The following is a 17,252-nucleotide window of genomic DNA, read 5'->3' as shown; positions in this document are numbered from 1 at the left end:
TTTCCCAAAGATTCTCCTCATCTGTGCTCACAATGGCCTTGTGAGATGGGCAGGTTTATCCCCGTATTGCAATGAGAATACAGCGCTCCCAGAAATGTCTCTGTGCTGGTGAATGTCAGAGGAGGCTTCACAGATAGGGCTGGCAGCCTCAAGACCCAGTCATGGGCTGCTCTCCACCCCTGGACCTGCTCCCTGGTGCTTTGAAGCTGCTTAGCCGGTGCGAATGAGCATCGTGTGCGTGCAGAATGTCAGGGGAGGCACGGCCTAGGGGCTGGCCTCCTCAGTTTGGGGACTGCTGTCAGATGTCTCTGGGAGGAGCAGGCACCCAGGCGGGCGAGCCTGTGAACTGTCACTCTGGGGACAGCAGTGGAGGTCCTCAGGGCAGAGGCGGGGCTCAGGTCCCAAATTTGACCTCTTTGGTAGGTTCTCCGAACAGGTCACTTTCTAGAGTCTTGCCATGCTGGGGCTCAGGGTGCAAATCAGCCATTAATTAACATCACTTACAAAACAAGCACATGTTTATTCTAGGAATGGAAATGAACTAGAGATATATACAGTCAAACGTGAAAATCTCAGTGATGTGTTGAAGTAGGTGTATCAGTTTGACACACATACCACTATGGTGGGAGATGTTGATGGTGGAAGAGGCTGTGTATGTGTATGGAGCTCAGTTTTGCTGTGAACTTGAAAGTTCTGAAAAACTTAGCTCTTAAAAAAACAGTGTAAATCCTTTCCTCACTTCTCTAGTCTCATACATCCAAGATAACAATTGTTAATGGTTGCTTCACCCACACATCCACTATATTTTAATGTACACATACATCTTCACATGAAGAAAAGATTTAAAAGCAAAACTGGAATGATGGCATATAGTTTTGGCTACATACATTTTCACTAAATAATAAAAGCAAATCTTTATTAAATATTGAAGCTTGTACTATGCCAAGAACCTCTTCAATCCTCACAACAACTTTTTGAGGTAGTTACAACCATTGTCATTTTACAAATGAAGAAACTGAGGCTTAGGGATGATAAGAAAATACCAAGGTTATATAGCACGTGAAGAACAGAACTGAATCTAGGCGAGCTGAGCCAAGCACTGTTTTTTAGCATTTTATGGGTTTTTGTGTGTGTGTGTGGTTCTTTCACTTTCATATTTCTTAAAAACGTTGAAGTGTATTTGACCTACAAGTACTTCTAATCACTGTACCATGGCACATACTCTTTCCCAATGTCAGTGGGAACTTTCCATCTCATTCCTATAGATCTGCTCATTCTTTGTGATGGCAACAAGATATTTCATAAGACTAGTGTACTAACATTTATATAACACATGTCCTATATGGTTACTAAGCTATTCCTGAATCTTCTACTGTTACAAAGCCAGTAATGAACATCTCTGCGCATGTGTAAACTCCTATAAATCTGCACTCCTTCATATTTCCCTGCCTCAGTCTTTTCCTGCTCGTGCGCCAACAACACCAGCCATGAAATCACCATTATCGATCCACCAACGTTCGTAATCACGCTTTCTCCCTTTAGTGCATCTCCCCGACCCTTGTCCTTCCTCTTAATCCCAGCGTCATGTTTAAGAAGGTCCAGGGAGCACTCCCACGCCTCCTATCCCTTCATTCAACTTTCCAAAGGCTTAACGGGATCCTCCTATGAATCAGACTCATGTGAGGCCCCCCAAGAGCTCCGGTCTGCTGGGGAGAGAGGAGTGTGAGCAGTGAAAGAGACCGGAGTTCCCGGAGACTGCCCTGTGGCAGGGGCCGAGGTAAAGGGATGCAAAGGAACACAAAGGCAGTGCGTGGCCAGCTCCAGGGGGACGGTGCACAGCGCTGGGATGGAAGTCACAGAGAGGGTCATGGGCCCTTGAAGGATGTGTGTGCACTTGCCAGGTGAATGAAGGAGGCCGGGGCCCTCCAGATGGTGGGGACAGATGTGGAGTCTCGTCCACGGACACCCTGCTACTTACTGCACTTAGTCTCTCCCTGCAGCCCATGGCCTCTGGCAACTTCTTTCTAGTCTGGCCTGAGTTAGCTCCATTCTCATCTGGGATACGTCTCAACTCTTTCTTCTCTCATAAGGTACCACCCTCAGTCAAGTCAGTTAGAAGCACCCAGTCTTCAGCTCCAGGACTCCAGGTGAATCATGTGCTTCCTGTGGTCAACCCTAAGTTAGGAAGAGAGAGTGTCTGGGCCCTGGGCCTTTGAATCTGCTCCAAAGAGCCCATGCTCTGAGAAGCTTTACCCAGGCTAGACTTAGATGTGTGATCCCATCTCACTCTGCTTGCTCTGGTTACAGTGCTGAAAATGTGTCAGTTTATAAGGGAAGAAAGGAGAAAAGGAGAAAGCCCTCTAAATGCCTGCTAGGTGCCACTCTTGGTAATTAATCTCATTTAATCCTCACCAACTGACCCAGCAGGTGTTAATTTTGAGAGTTGACTCTCAGATCAGTGAAAGGTTTTGACTGAGGTCGCATGGCCATTAAGTGCCTGTGATTTGAACCCAGGTCTTCCAAGCCCCTCTTTTATGTGCCATATCTGGGCCTCAGGTCCTGGAGCTGAACTGGGTTCCACCAAACCCATCTCTGGGATAGAGTACCGCATCCACAGCACGGCCTAAGTGGCAAGTGCGGCTGGTGCCCTCATCCCGTGTGGCAGAGGCACCAACCCTTAGGTGACGGTTCACGTACCCGCCTGCCTGAATGGAGGTTTGGGCCACCAGCTGTGATACAGACTCTGGGAATGGTGTTTGGCAGAGCTGTGCACTGAACCTCCAGGGGGTGGTGCCCAAAGGGTTGTCTTGCAGCCACAAGACTCGAAGACTCTGGCTGGAACCGCCAGCCTCCTGCAGCTGTAGGGAGCACGGCACTCAGGCACTCATACCCGCTCCTGAGGAGGGGCAGTCCATGTACTCTCACCCTCCTCTGAGGGGACCTCTGCCAAGACCCAGCTTCCACTGGTAGAGCCTGAACTTTGGATTCAGGCACCCCTGAGTGGCTTAACCTCTCAGAACACTGGTTTTCTCATCTAACAAAAGGGAGTAGAAAGCACTCAGCAAACACTTGCTTCCATCCTCCTCTACCTTCTCCATCTTCCACAGGGACTTCGGTGCCTCCACGTGACTACAGGAATCCAAAGCTCAGGCTCTTTCTAATATACCCAGGGTGTGAGCTGACCAGAATGTCGCTCCGAGGGCACTCAAGTTGGCATCACCTCAGGGAGGACAGTGTCAGACACAGGACTTCAGGGTCACCTAGGTGACTGATGCCCCCTTTTTCTAGGTGGGCTCTGAGAAGCAGTTGTTTAGTTGCTAAGCCATGTCTGACTCTTTGCGACCCCATGAAGCAGAAGTAATTCCAGTACGTGCTGGTTTCCACTCCCATTCCCAGAATTGCCATCACACAAATACTGTGAACTCACAGCTAAAGAAAAGTCAGCACAGCAACGAGGACCCAGCACAGCCAAAAATACATTTGTTAATCCAAAAAAAAAAAACAAACAAACAAATACTGTGAACTTAAATTTGTCATGTTAGCCTCCTTCCTCCATGGGCACGGCGCCCCTGTCATCGGTCCCTTCTGCATAGACAGAACCATTTGTTGGAAAGCAGGTGTGGCACCTGAATTAGGCTGAGGTGAGGAGAGACATTATCACCACAGGCCCACCTTGAGAAATCACAGAAGCTGGACTTGTCCAGTGTGTGTCCTGGGCGGCAATACAGAGAGGAAGTCCTGTGGCTCTAGGATCAGACCAAAGGTGCTCTAATCTTGATTCTGTGCTTTCTCTGAGATTGTTTAACTTCTCCCTGAAGTTTAGTTCCCTCCACTATATTAATAAAAGGAAAAGTTTTTAAGACAACGGTGAGGCCTCGTACAAAGGAGGTGCTCCACAAATTCCAGACCCAGCCCCCTTCCCCGGGTCCCTGCGGGGCTTAGATTTGGCTCGCCTGCCCTTTTCTCGCTCCAAGCACGGAGAGGGGCCAGCAGCTTCCTTACCAGTTTCCTTCCTCTGTTAGTATAGGGCCTTCAGGTCTTCAGGCTGGGCTTTCAAGTAGGGCATAGTCTTCCGGGTCCCTGAGATTCTTCCCATCGTCAGCCCTGACCCCTGGGATCACACAACCACTCTCTGATGGAGTGGCTCTCTCTGCGGGAAAGAGGAAGCTGCAGGACCGGACCGGCAGACGGCTGGGTGGAGCCTCTCACAGCTCCTCCCCCGGGTGGGGCTCTGAGGAAGTTCCAGGTGTCTGTGGGAATTCTCAGCTCTGGCTAGGGCTGCTGGCTGCCAGGGACTTGATTCTGAGCTGTGTCTCAGCCATGCTTCTGGACCAGAGAAGATTCTTAAGATGCAAGGCCCACGAAAGTCAAATAAAATGGGTCACCCACCCATCATGTCTGGAAGATGAGTCTCTGGTTCTGGATTTGGGGGACTCCCCTCTACCTTGGTATGATGGATGAAATGAGAATTTGCAGTGTGTATGACCTTGGGCAAGCCGCTTCACCCCTCTACTCCTCAACTTCCCATCCATAAAATAGAACTCGACCATCTCTAAAATTATGATTCCTGTTATGTATTTTAAATGCCTCTTTGGGATCAACAGATAACCTTATCTGTGTGTAAGATTTGCAGAGCCCAGCACCTCATGCTTTCCACTCTGTGAAGTTTCAAGAAGAGACGCAGAAGTCAAAAGAATAGAGGATAGAGGCTGAGCAGACCCACCCAGGAAGAGATCGGAAGGACTCTGGGACAAATCTGGAGAGATTTCTAGACTGCTCCAACTTCCCTGTCCCTACCCCTGACTCAGGTAATTTTCCATTCCCCAGAGAGTCCACTACTGTAGGAGCCTCCTTCTTCCCTGGCCAGTTGAACCTCCTAACAGAAGTGCTTCACAGCGTTCTCTGAAAACTGAAGTGCCCTCCTTGTCACTGTAGCCAGTGGCCTCGAAACTCAATCTTGGCTTCCTGTGGGAAGGCACAAAGAATTCCCCGGAGGGCTGGCCTCACACCCTGAGAGCTGGCGGCCAGGGAGGGAGTCGGATGGAGAGGCCCAGGGGCGAGCTGGCAAGATGCCCCTCAGCACCTCCTACCCTCCTGACATCACTGCAGGGCTCCTGCCCAGGTCCCTGCCTGTCCGGAAGATGGGGCGGTGGGGAGAGAGCGAGACAGTTGAAGAGGGAGTAAATGAAAATTCAGGAAGCTAAAGGAGGTAGGAAGGATAGAGGGGGCCTCCATGGGCAATGACCCATAGATGCCTTTGGCTTCAAACAAGTTTCCTTAATGTTCCCCGAGAGCCTGGCCAGCATCAGAAGCATTTCTGTGCTAGCTGGCAAGGAGTAGGTACCTGAAAAGAAAGCTCTTTGATTTCTCTTGAGAGGACTCACTTTGACCTGAGGAACGTGAAGGTGGCTAGGAAACGAATGCAGGAGGATCCAGTTTCAGGTTCTCAATGAATGGAAAGTAGTTTGGGGGTTTTCTCAGAATTGCCAGATGTTCTCACATAAAACGAAGGCTCAAAAGTGACAAAGACAGTTCGGAGATGGGAGGTGGGGATGGGAGGAGTGGGTGTCCTCTGACTCAGGAGCAGTGAGATGAAAGACCAGGTGGCAGCTAGCTGGGTGGCTTTGCCAAGGTACTCAGTTTCTTTATCTGACAAATGAGGATAATGGTTTCTCACGGTGTTGCTGCAAGAATTCAGCAATGACAGGTTTGAAACTAGCTTGCGTATTGTGCCTGGCACATTGTGGATACTTGATAAATTGTTCTTTTTATCTGATGTCATTGGTATCTGCTTGTTTGTACTTACCTATTTAAATCTCCATCCAAGTATCTATCTACCTACCTACCTATTTAGCTTTCTATTTATCTATTTAGCTGTCTATCTATCTATCACTCTAATCATCTACCCAACCAGCCAGTGTTTAGACTTCCCAATCAGACTGTAGTAGATTGATGGCATCAGGATCAGGGCAAGCCAGCCCTCAAGTTAATAAAGTAGGCATGATGAGGCTTCTTACCTCCCAACTTCAAATGATGCTTCAGTTTAGTGCCAGCTTCTCTGATTTCTTTCAGATCAACTGAAGAAATGCTCAGAGTGGGGAGTTTGCAGGAAAGGCATGTTCTTATCCAGAAGACCCAGTATCCCTGCACCATCCAGGTCTCCTCATTTCCAAGAGTGACCTCTTGTCTCCAGATGCCTGAGGTCAGTGGCATGTCAGGATGTTCAGCTATGCAGGCACACTGCCCATGGGTTATTCATCATGGTGTTCACCGCTTAAGTCACCTGGCCACACACCCTCCTAGAATGTGTCCCAGAAAAACAAAGGCCAGGGCGAGTGCCTTGCCAGGGACCTTGATCACTCTGCACATAGGACACTCATAAGTCATAATAATGCTGTGCACTTATATAATGCTTTTCTGTTTTCAGAGCCTTTTCACATGCCTGTGCCTTAGCTTAGTTGAGCCACGTTATAATTCTGTGAAGCAAACAGGATTTGTTCCCTGATTTTCAATTTGCAGATGAGAAAGCCGAAGAGCCACACAACTACTAAGCAGCAGGCCACCACAGATGAGAGCCCAGGCCCTGGGACTTGAGTCGGCTGCTCGCCCCACACCTCTGTTCAGGGACGACAGGGAGCGCAGAAGGACAGGGTCCAAGTGAAGCAGGGGATGCAGACAGCCCTTGCATCTTCTCCTGGCCTAGAAGGCCATGGTGGGAGCAGCTACCGATACCTGCTTGTCAGACTGATGCCCCACCCACCTGCAGCCCCAGCTGGAAGCTCTAGGCAATCGTTACCCTTTTGGTTTCTGTCTCCCCTCCCCCTTGTCAACACCCAAGTGACCCCTACCCCAGACACCTTTCCATTTTGTCTCATCTGCCAGTGCCTGACTCAGGATTGTCTTGCCTTGGAGTCTGTGGTCTCCAAAAAGAGGCTTGCATGCACCAGGTCCTATGAAAGACGAGTCTCTGAGGTGTAGGGAGAAAACAGTGGAACTTCTATGGCTTCAGACAATAGGAAAAACATCGCACTCTAGTAATATTTACTGTGTAGGTGGACACTGGCCTCCCATTCCTCTGTTGGTCAGACTGGCCAAGGCCACATGCCAAGGGCCACGTACCATGAACAAGCCTGAGGATGGAGCAGGGGCTTCAAATGTGGAGGGCTTGCAGCCTCCACACCTTTTCTGTCAGTGTGACTGGACCTTCTGCAGTGCATGTTGGCCAGGTTAAATGGATTTATGATTTGTTTTCACCAAATTAACCCTAAAGCAGTGGAAACTTGACTTAAAAATGAGTCCTGCAAAGAGAAACTACCGAGAGAAGATAGCATTAATAATGCAAACAGAAGCAAACAGCAAGAAAATGGTAGTATTAGTATTGACACTTTGCCTACCTAATGCCTACCTTAACTAAACGTCTTCCAAATGAAGCGTTCTAGTGCTTTTCAAAGCTTTGGGTCAAAATATAAAAAATGCAATAAATAGCTAGCAAGAACAATTGATAGACATCAGAGAAGACAGAAAGTCACAAGCTGAATTTAAACAAAAGCCGTTACAGTATTTTACATTACTGTGATACATTATCAGATTTCCATTTGGATCTCTGAACCTTAGTGAAGTATCTTTTTTTTTCAATTCTGAAAACTATCAGAACCAAGTATCAAAATAATTTGAACTTAAAACCAGATGGCATAAATGTTGAATGGCAGAAAGTTAATATGGAGGGCAAACAAGCAGAGTGAAACACACCCACCGTGTGTGCGTCGTGTGCATGCTCCGTTGCTGAGTCGTGTCTGACTCTTTGTGCGGAAAATATTAGCATTCAAAATGATTCCTTTCAGTGAAAAGTTTTTTTTTTTTTTGGTATGGTTAACAAAGTAAGAGCTTAAAAGGTAATGTAATTTCATCTTTAGCTCATCTGTTTAAATGCCTCTTTCTGTCTATGTCTTCCTGTAGGAATGAAAGCTATAGTGGCATCTTCTGTGACTTTTGGACTGACCCTAGGTTACTCAAGGATGAGGGCTGGTTGCCAGAGGAGCCAACTGTGTGATTAGAGGTCTGGAAATTTCTGGACCTCCAGGAGGTTAAAGAAGTTGGAAGTTGAAGCAGTCACCAGTAGCTAAAGATTTAATCAGTCATATTTAAGTAATGGGGCCTCCATAAAACCCCATAGGGATAGTGTTCAGACAGGTGGGCTGGTGAACAAGTGAAGAATCGGGAGAATGAATTGCTCAGAGATGACAGGAAGCTTCCCATCCTATCCTCACACCTTGCTGTATACATCTCATCCATCTGGCTGTTACTGAGTTATATTCTCTTACAGTAAACCAGTAGTCTACTAAAAAAAACATTTCTCTGAGTTTTGTGAGCCATTCTAGCAAATTAACTGAATGCAAGGAGGGGGCCCATTGAAACCTGTTGGTCAGAAGCGCACGTGACAGCCTGGACTTGAGATTGGCACCTGAAGGCAGGGGAGGGCAGGCAGTCTTTGGGTTGAGTGCTTAGCCTGTGAGATCTGGATCCTGTCTCTGAGACGCTGAGTCAGGCGGGGCGCCAGTGTGTTCTGGGGCCAGACACCCACTTCTGGCCTCAGCCGCACTGTCTCCTGCCTGGTTAATGCCAACGTCTTCCCCACTGCTTATGCTCTGACAGCTGTATCTCATATTCACCTCCCTAACCTTTCCAGCCGCCTACCCTGCTCTTTCCTTTTTCTCCACATCTTATCCTCTTCTACCACCCTCCATAATTTAGTCATTTACTGAGTTTATTGTTTACCATCCGCTGGGCTCCTCCCTACAGAATGCAGGCTCTGCGGGGCCCTTCGTCTGTTTTGTTCCCTGATGTATTCCAGTGCCTGGCACATAAAGAAAGAAAGTTTAGTCGCTCAGTCGTGTCCTTCTCTTTGCAACCCCATGGACTGTAGTCTGCCAGGCTCCTCTGTCCATGGGATTTTCCAGGCAAGAATACTGGAGTGGGTCGCCATTTGCTTCTCCAGAGGATCTTCCCAACCCAGGGATCGAACCCAGGTCTCCCACGTTGTAGGCAGACGCTTTACCATCTGAGCCACCAGGGAAGTCTGGCACATAGGAGGTCTACGAATGTGTTGAGTGAACCCTAGCGAGTAACTGCTGCTGGCATTTCAGGACTCCTGTTCTAAGAAACAGCTGGGGAGGTGGATGTCCTGCCCAGAGACACACAGCCAGGGAGGGGCTGACTGCCGAGTCCGCACCTCCGCCCCTGGGCCTGCCTGAGGCTGAGCTGATGCAAGCTGTGTGAGGTGGTCTCAGCCTCAGGGGTCCCACTGCCCCTCCCCTTGACTGAACTCCCCATGGGGTTACTAAGTAAGCATCCTTACTCAGTACCCCCTCTTTTGTATTGAATAGGGAGAACCCCTAGGCTAAGGAGCTCTGCCCTAGTTGGAGCCTGGGGGAAGAGGCTGTACTTGGCTGTGGTGGGCTTGTGCTGAACTTTCTCATGCTCCAGAATATAGACGTCAGAGGCGCTTGGGGCAGGGGCAGTGGAGTGGCTGGCAGACAGGGAGGGCCTGGCAGAGAGATGAGGCCTGCACAAAGCAGCTAATTCTGACAGTGTCTTGAAGACCCACCTTCTGAGGCTAGGGAAATCAACCCCATTTTACCACAGGTTCCTGGCTTGCTCCCATCCCCTCTTTCCCTGAATCTTATAGCCAAGCTCAGCTTTAGAATGTGGCTTTCTAATCCTTGTAGTATGCATTTGCTTTGTTAACACTCATGCAGCCAGTTCAGGTGTGGCCGTGGCCCTGGCCTTGCCTGACCTTCTCCTGGGTTGCTGCTGGCATCTCTCCAAAAAGCTGGGGCACCTGCCTAGACCCCAGCGCGGTGCTGAGGTCTCCAGGAAGGTCCCGCTGGTGTGACCCCAAATGGACTCATCCTCTCCCCTTCTCCTGTCTCTGCTCTGCTGCTGCCACACCCCAAGCATGCCACATTTGGTCACACCCGTGGCCTTTGCACACCCTGTTCCCACTTCCTGGAACGCCCGCTCTGCTCTCCCCCACCCACTGAACTGCTCCTCATTCTTCAGGAGCCAGACATAGTGCTGGTCTCTCCAGGAGGTCTTCCCGCTCCCTGCCCCTTCCCGTGTTGATGTGGGCGTGCACACGTGCACTCTCACACACAGATATTCTGAACACAGACATATGCATTTATTTCCCATATACACACACACAACAAGCACACATGAATTACATATACATCCATAATTCCCATCCCCTCCACAGCTACACACACCATCAGTCAGTTGTCATGTCCGACACTTTGCGACCCCATGAATCGCAGCACACCAGGCCTCCCTGTCCATCACCAACTCACGTCCATCGAGTCAGTGATGTCATCCAGCCACCTCATCCTCTGTCGTCCCCTTCTCCTCCTGCCCCCAATTCCTCCCAGCATCAGAGTCTTTTCCAATGAGTCAACTCTTCACATGAGGTGGCCAAAGTACTGGAGTTTCAGCTTTAGCATCATTCCTTCCAAAGAAGTCCCAGGGCTGATCTCCTTCAGAACGGACTAGTTGGATCTCCTTGCAGTCCAAGGGACTCTCAAGAGTCTTCTCCAACACCACAGTTCAAAAGCATCAATTCTTCAGCGCTCAGCCTTCTTCACAGTCCACCTCTCACATCCATACATGACCGCTGGGAAAGCCATAGCCTTGACTAGACGGACCTTAGTTGGCAAAGTAATGTCTCTGCTTTTGAATATGTTATCTAAGTTGGTCATAACTTTTCTTCCAAGGAGTAAGCGTCTTTTAACTTCATGGCTGCAGTCACCATCTGCAGTGATTTTGGAGCCCAAAAAAACACACACCATAGTCCCTTCCAAATAGACCCACTCGCACATATACAGACATATTCCACGTCCCACACATGTTCACACACCCTCCTGCCCTCTGTACCCACTCTGCAGACACAGCCCCCAGCCACCCCCTTCTTTATGCCTCAGATCACTGGGCACAGGTGTCTTTTAGCAGGTCCTCCACTGGACCATGGTGGGTCATTCCTTGTTCCTCAACCTGGACCAGAAGTCCTGCCTGAGTCCCACTTCCTAACAAGGTGGCTGGCACACAAGAGGACTGAAAAGCAATTGGGAGGTGGGGACTGAATCAAAGTGAACTCGTGAAGAAAGGGCAGGGTGGAGATGAACCCTAAAAAGGATTCCAAGAGCATTCAGCCCAGGGCCTCAGTAGAGCTGAGGCAGATGAGGGTATCTTTACTTTGAAAATCAAAAATAAACAAGCACAAAAGAAACAAAGCGGCGCAGCACCTCCCCAGGTGAGTCTCACGTGCACCTCTGGGCAAGAAGCCCTGGTCAAGGCCACCAGCCCTCTCGTTCTGAGCTGGGTCGTGGAGGCCGTAGTTCACACAGCTGGGTCGGGACCCATGCCCCGGTTCCTAAACACCCTGTAATACACAAGCAGCACCCTTCCACCACACCAAGAAAGAACTGTTCAACCTAAAATGAATACTGGTGGAGAGAAAGAAAAGAACATGTGTTTTTGGAAGCAGTGTGAATCCCAACGTGCCCCTTCCTGCCCACGTGATCTGGGACAAGTCATTTCCCTGCTGCCTCCGAACCTCAGTTTTCTCACTTGCAAAAGGAGATATTTATGCCTATGTCACATGGTTATCGTGAGGATCAGATATACACAAAGCGGGAATTCCCTGGTGGGTCAGAGACTAACACTGTGCTCTCACTGCTGAGGACCTGTGTCTGATCCCTGGTCAGGAAACTAAGATCCTACAAGCCACGAGGCGCAGCCAAAACAAAAACTTTTTTTTTACACAAAGCATCTACCTAGCTGAGTCACAAGGCACATGGAAGGTGCATGATTAACAACGGCTTCACTTTAGCCCTGAAGCCTTCCAGAGCTAGACTTCTGAAGCCAGGCATCTTCCTCTGCCACGCCTTTAGCAGGTCTTCCTCCCAGTATCTCCCTGCTCTCTTGGTTTCAGAAGTGTCTTTGTTCTATTACTGGCCTTCTTCTCTCCTCTTTGAACTGTGTCCATGTAAGCTGGAGTTCAGAGCCCTTCATCTTCAGTCCCCCACCTTGAATATATATATATATATCTCTGCTTGAGTGCCTGTGTTAGCTGTGGATGGGTAAAGCATTCCTTGAACACAGGGCATGGAGTGTGTGTGTGTTTGTGTGCGCGTGCCTATATGTTTACATGCATCTGTACACTTTTCTAACTTCTCTGATATGATTTTCAGAAAGGAGATGGTAGGGGAATCCCTGATTTGGAGGTGTGGCATTTTCATTTCTGAAAGCATGGAAGTTCACATCCTTCCATGGTAGCTCAACTGGTAAAGAATCTGCCTGCAGTGCTGGAGACCCCGGTTCGATTCCTGGGACCAGAAGATCCCCTGGAGAAGGGATAGGCTTCCCACTCCAGCATTTTTGGGCTCCTGGTGGCTCAGATGGTAAAGAATCCACCTGCAATGCCGGAGACCTGGGTTCGATACCTGGGTTGGGAAGATCCCCTGGAGAAGGAAATGGCAACCCACTCCAGTGTTCTGGCCTGGAGAATTCCACGGACAGAGAAGCCTGGCAGGCTACAGTCCATGGGGTCGCAAAGAGTCGGGCAAGACTGAGTGACTTTCACTTTCAAGTATACTCATGACATAAAAATAAGAAGACGCAATAATAAAACAGAGCCCACAGCAGGAAGTGATGTTCCCCACCTTCTCCCAGTCTTGCTAGAACCAACTTTTAGAGGAAACTGTCATCCTTGTTTGGACAGAAGAGTGTCAAAGAACTCTAGAAGGGGACTGGGAGGGCCCCTTACCCTTCCTGAGCTTCTCTGGACGTTGAGATGCCCCATCTCAAATGTTTTGTCTAAAAAATACTTGTTTAAAAATAATAAACTTGCCTTTTGGTATTATAGAGGAGCAGAATTTGACACCTTAAAATGTGTCTCTTAGTCATATTAATTATTTTAAGCTGATTATTTTCTGAGAAATAGGATATAGGGGAAGGACTTGGAAAACAAAGTAGGCCCTTTTGTAACTAACAGTTACTTTTGCAAGAGAAATCCCCACTTTTAAGTGTGTCTCCCTCTCTTACTCTCAAGGGTCACCTTTATAAGATCACCAAAATACTGATTCAAAACACTGGGAAGGCTCTTCCCAGTGGAGCCTTTCGGGAGCTTCAGCCTTGATGCTTTTGCCTGCATTTACTTCCATCTGCCATTCACTGCCTCAGGCAGGTCTTGTTCCAAAATGCAGTTCAGATTATGTCACTCCCTTCCTCAAAAGCTTCCCTGGTGGCTCAGACAGTAAAGAATCTGCCTGCAAGGTAGGAGACCCTAGTTTGATCCCTGGACTGGGAAGATGCCATGGAGAAGAGAATGGCCACCCACTCCAGTATTCTTGCCTGGAGAATTCCACAGACAGAGGAGCCTGCTGGGTTACAGTCCATAGGGTTGAAAAGTGTCAGACACGACTGAATGACTAACACTTTTCCTCAAAAGCTATCAGCAACTTCCCATCATCTCCAGCAGAAAGTTTGAAAGTCTCTGTTATGCCCTTCCAGGCCTGCCACCAACTTCCCTGGCCTTAACTCCCACCGCAAGCTTACTCTCAACATGCTTCACCCTATGTCCCAGCCACTCCAGTATGTTCTGTCTTTCCTTTTTTTTTTTGCTTTTGCTGCTTCTTTCACCTGGATTATTTTTTTGTTTTTGCTATTTTCTTCATCTGGACTACCCTTTCTTTCCCATTTCCCCCTCTCTAAAAGTCACTCAGGGCCTTCCTTGGTGGTTCAGATGATAAAGAATCTGCCTACAATGCAGGAGATCTGGGTTTGATCCCAAGTCAGGAAGATCCCCTGGAGAAGAAAATGGCAACCCACTCCAGTATTCCTGCCTGGAGAATCCCATGGACAGAGGGGCCTGGTGGGGAACAGTCCATGGGGTTGCTGAGTCGTACACAACTGAAGCAACTTAACACACAAAATTTACTCATCCTTTAAGACACCCCTCAGACACTTCTCCCCTCCCAGAACCTCCCATTTGAAGTTCTCCCCTCCCTATAACATGGCCAAGTGCTGGAGATGACTGGATACACATTTTTCTTCTCCAGGACTGAAAGAGTCTGAAATTCAGGGACTGTGCCATGAATCATTGTAGTCGATCTCCTTCCCCCTTTCCTGTATCCAAGTGCTTGGCACAGATTAGGGATTAAATAAATCATGGAGTCGAAGGGTTTTCTACAGGCTCTTGTAGGGACCGCTGACACTGACAGATGGGGAGTAGGGCTTGATGACTGCTGGAAATCCTCCCCAGCCAGGCAAATAGTGGGAGAAAATCCAGGAAAGACTCTCAGAATTGTTGAAACGTGTATTCCAGTGGTTGGAAACCCACTCCAGATGATGCCGCATTATTTTCCCTTCTGTAAGAGCCAAGCAGCCTCTTCCCTTCCTAGCCCCCTCCCACTTCTCTCCAGCTCCCATCTCTGCTGCTCTCCAGGGGAAATTTATGTCTGTAATGGTGGAATGATTAGCTCCCAATCCTGGTATGCATTAACCTCGAATTGATGGTGTCAGCTAATGAGAGAGAGGGAGCAGCAGGGCTCAGGCATTATGGCGCCTCTAACTGCAATCCTTCCTCTAGAGCCTGGCTTGAACTGAGCCACAGCTAATCGACTCCCAAGCCCTTGCACGTTTTTTCACTCCCAACTAGGAAAGAGCATTATAGCTTTCTTCATACTCTATGACATCAGTAATCTCCATTTTAGTCAAATCTTTCTCCTTCATCCCAAATAAAGTTAACAATATATTTCTTCCCACAAAAATTTCTTTACCTGTGGACTTATTTTTGCCCTGGCAAATGGGAGGCACAAGGTGTAACCATCAGTTACTGACTGTGACTCTGGATGAGTTGCCTAGCTTAGTCTGGTTTCTTATCTGTAAAATGGAGATAGTTATAATATCCACCTCATAGGGTTGTTGCATGGATCCACCGGTTTGACATATGTAGATACTCAAGCATAGGGCTGTGCTTAACTGCTGCTAAGTAGTCATGATTATTGCTTGGTCCACGTGAGCTCTGGCAGCCTGTGCCCTCTCTGGGCCTCGGCATCCTTTTCTCTGACATCAGGGCTGAGCCTGGAGGGGTGGGATGGGGGAGTGGTGGGAGGTAGGCTCAGGAGAGCGGGGGCATATGCATTCATATAGGTGACTCACGCTGCTATACAGCAGAGTCGAACTCAGCATTATGAGGCAGTTACACTCGAACTCAAAAATACAAAAGTAAGATAAAGAATCTAAAGAGGATTATAAGAACACAAGAGTTAAGAAAAAAATAGAGCAGGGGCTCAGACTTGGCCATCTGTAACTCTCAAGTGAAATACTAAGACGGGATAGTTTTTTTTTTTTTAACTTTTTGTTTTGTATTGGGGTAAAGCCAATTAACAAATAATGTTGTGATAGTTTCAGGTGAATAGTGAAGGGTCTCAGCCATACATATACATGTATCTATTCTCCCCCAAACTCCCCTCCCATCCAGGCTGCCATGTAACCTTGAGCAGAGTTCCCAGTAGGTCCTTGTTGGTTATCCATTTTAAACACAGAAGTGTGTACATGTAGATCCGAAACTCCCTGACTATCCCTTCCCCTCATCCTTCTCCTAACAACCATAAGTTCATTCTCCAAGTCTGTGAGTCTGTTTCTGTTTTGTATGAGTTCATGTGTATCATTTCTTTTCAGATTACACATACAAGCATGTCATAGATGCCAAGCATTCTCCTTCTCTGTCTGACCTACTTCACTCAGTGTGACAATCTCTAGGTTGAGATGAGATAATTCTTTGGTCTCCTCATCACTCTATTTATAAATCAGTCTGGCTGCTGTTTCTTATTACTTAAAGTCTCGCTCGACTTGCTCCACTCACCAGTGTGCCAGATTCCTCTAATAGTGGTCATTATCGTCTGAGCACTCACCAGTGTGCCAGATCCCTCTAATAGTGGTCATGATCGTCTGAGCACTCACCAGTGCTCCAGATTCCTCTAATAGTAGTAATGATCGTCCGAGCACTCTCCAGTGCGCCAGATTCCTCTAATAGTGGTCATCATCCTCCGAGCGCTCGCCAGTGCGCCAGATCCCTCTAACAGTGGTCATCATCCTCCGAGCGCTCGCCAGGGTGCCAGATCCTCTAACAGTGGCCATGATCGTCCGAGCGCTCGCCCGGGCGCCAGACCCTCTAACAGTGGCCATGATCGTCCGAGCGCTCGCCCGGGCGCCAGACCCTCTAACAGTGGTCATCATCCTCCGAGCACTCGCCCTGGCGCCAGATCCCTCTAATAGTAGCCATGATCGTCTGAGCACTCACCAGTGCGCCAGATCCCTCTAATAGTGGTCATGATCCTCTGAGCACTCACCAGTGCGCCAGACTCCTCTAATAGTAGCCATGATCGTCTGAGCACTCACCAGTGCGCCAGATCCTCTAATAGTGGTCATGATCGTCTGAGCACTCACCAGTGCACCAGATCCTCTAATAGTGGTCATGATCCTCTGAGCACTCACCAGTGCGCCAGATCCTCTAATAGTGGTCATGATCGTCCGAGCACTCACCAGTGCGCCAGATCCTCTAACAGTAGCCATGATCGTCCAAGCACTCGCCAGGGCGCCAGACCCTCTAACAGTGGCCATAGTCGTCCGAGCAGCATGACTGCAGAGGAGGGACTCCCTCGATTAGAGCTGCTCCCTGCCACCCGGAGAAGTCGCTGCACTTCATCAGTTGCTTCCTCAGACGGTCTTCATCTCTGGCAACCAACGATATCAGTTCACTTAGTGATTCTTGTATCTGCCTAGTGTTTTAGAGAGTTTTCCATCTCAGGGGTCTCAATTCGTCCTCTCAAGTAATCCCATGGGTAGCTGGAGTAAATATCTATCCCATTTTACAGATGGCAGTACTTATTCGTTGGTGAATATTTGTGGAACATTTGTACAGCTGCCCCGGCTCAGGTGACTGGTGTGCGTGGCTGAGGTGTTGTGGCTCTCAGTGGCATCTGGGTCCCAGGCCTCCCTGTGCTGGGTCCAGTGTGCCCTGCCCTGCCACAGCCCTCTCCTGGAGGTGGCCCCAGTCACGACCCTGGGTCCTGGTCCTGAGGCCCTCGCTCGATGGTCACCTCCAAGAGAGGCCGTCAGCCCAGGCAGCCCCCGTGGTGTCGTTTGCTGAGCCCGCCGTTCCCTGGTGAGTTGCTGCTCACTGTCTAGGCTCCAGC

The sequence above is a fragment of the Budorcas taxicolor genome, chromosome 20 (genome assembly GCF_023091745.1).
Source record: "Budorcas taxicolor isolate Tak-1 chromosome 20, Takin1.1, whole genome shotgun sequence".
Lineage (NCBI taxonomy): Eukaryota > Metazoa > Chordata > Mammalia > Artiodactyla > Bovidae > Budorcas > Budorcas taxicolor.
The sequence above is the reverse complement of the archived record's forward strand: the minus strand, read 5'-3'. Positions refer to the sequence as shown.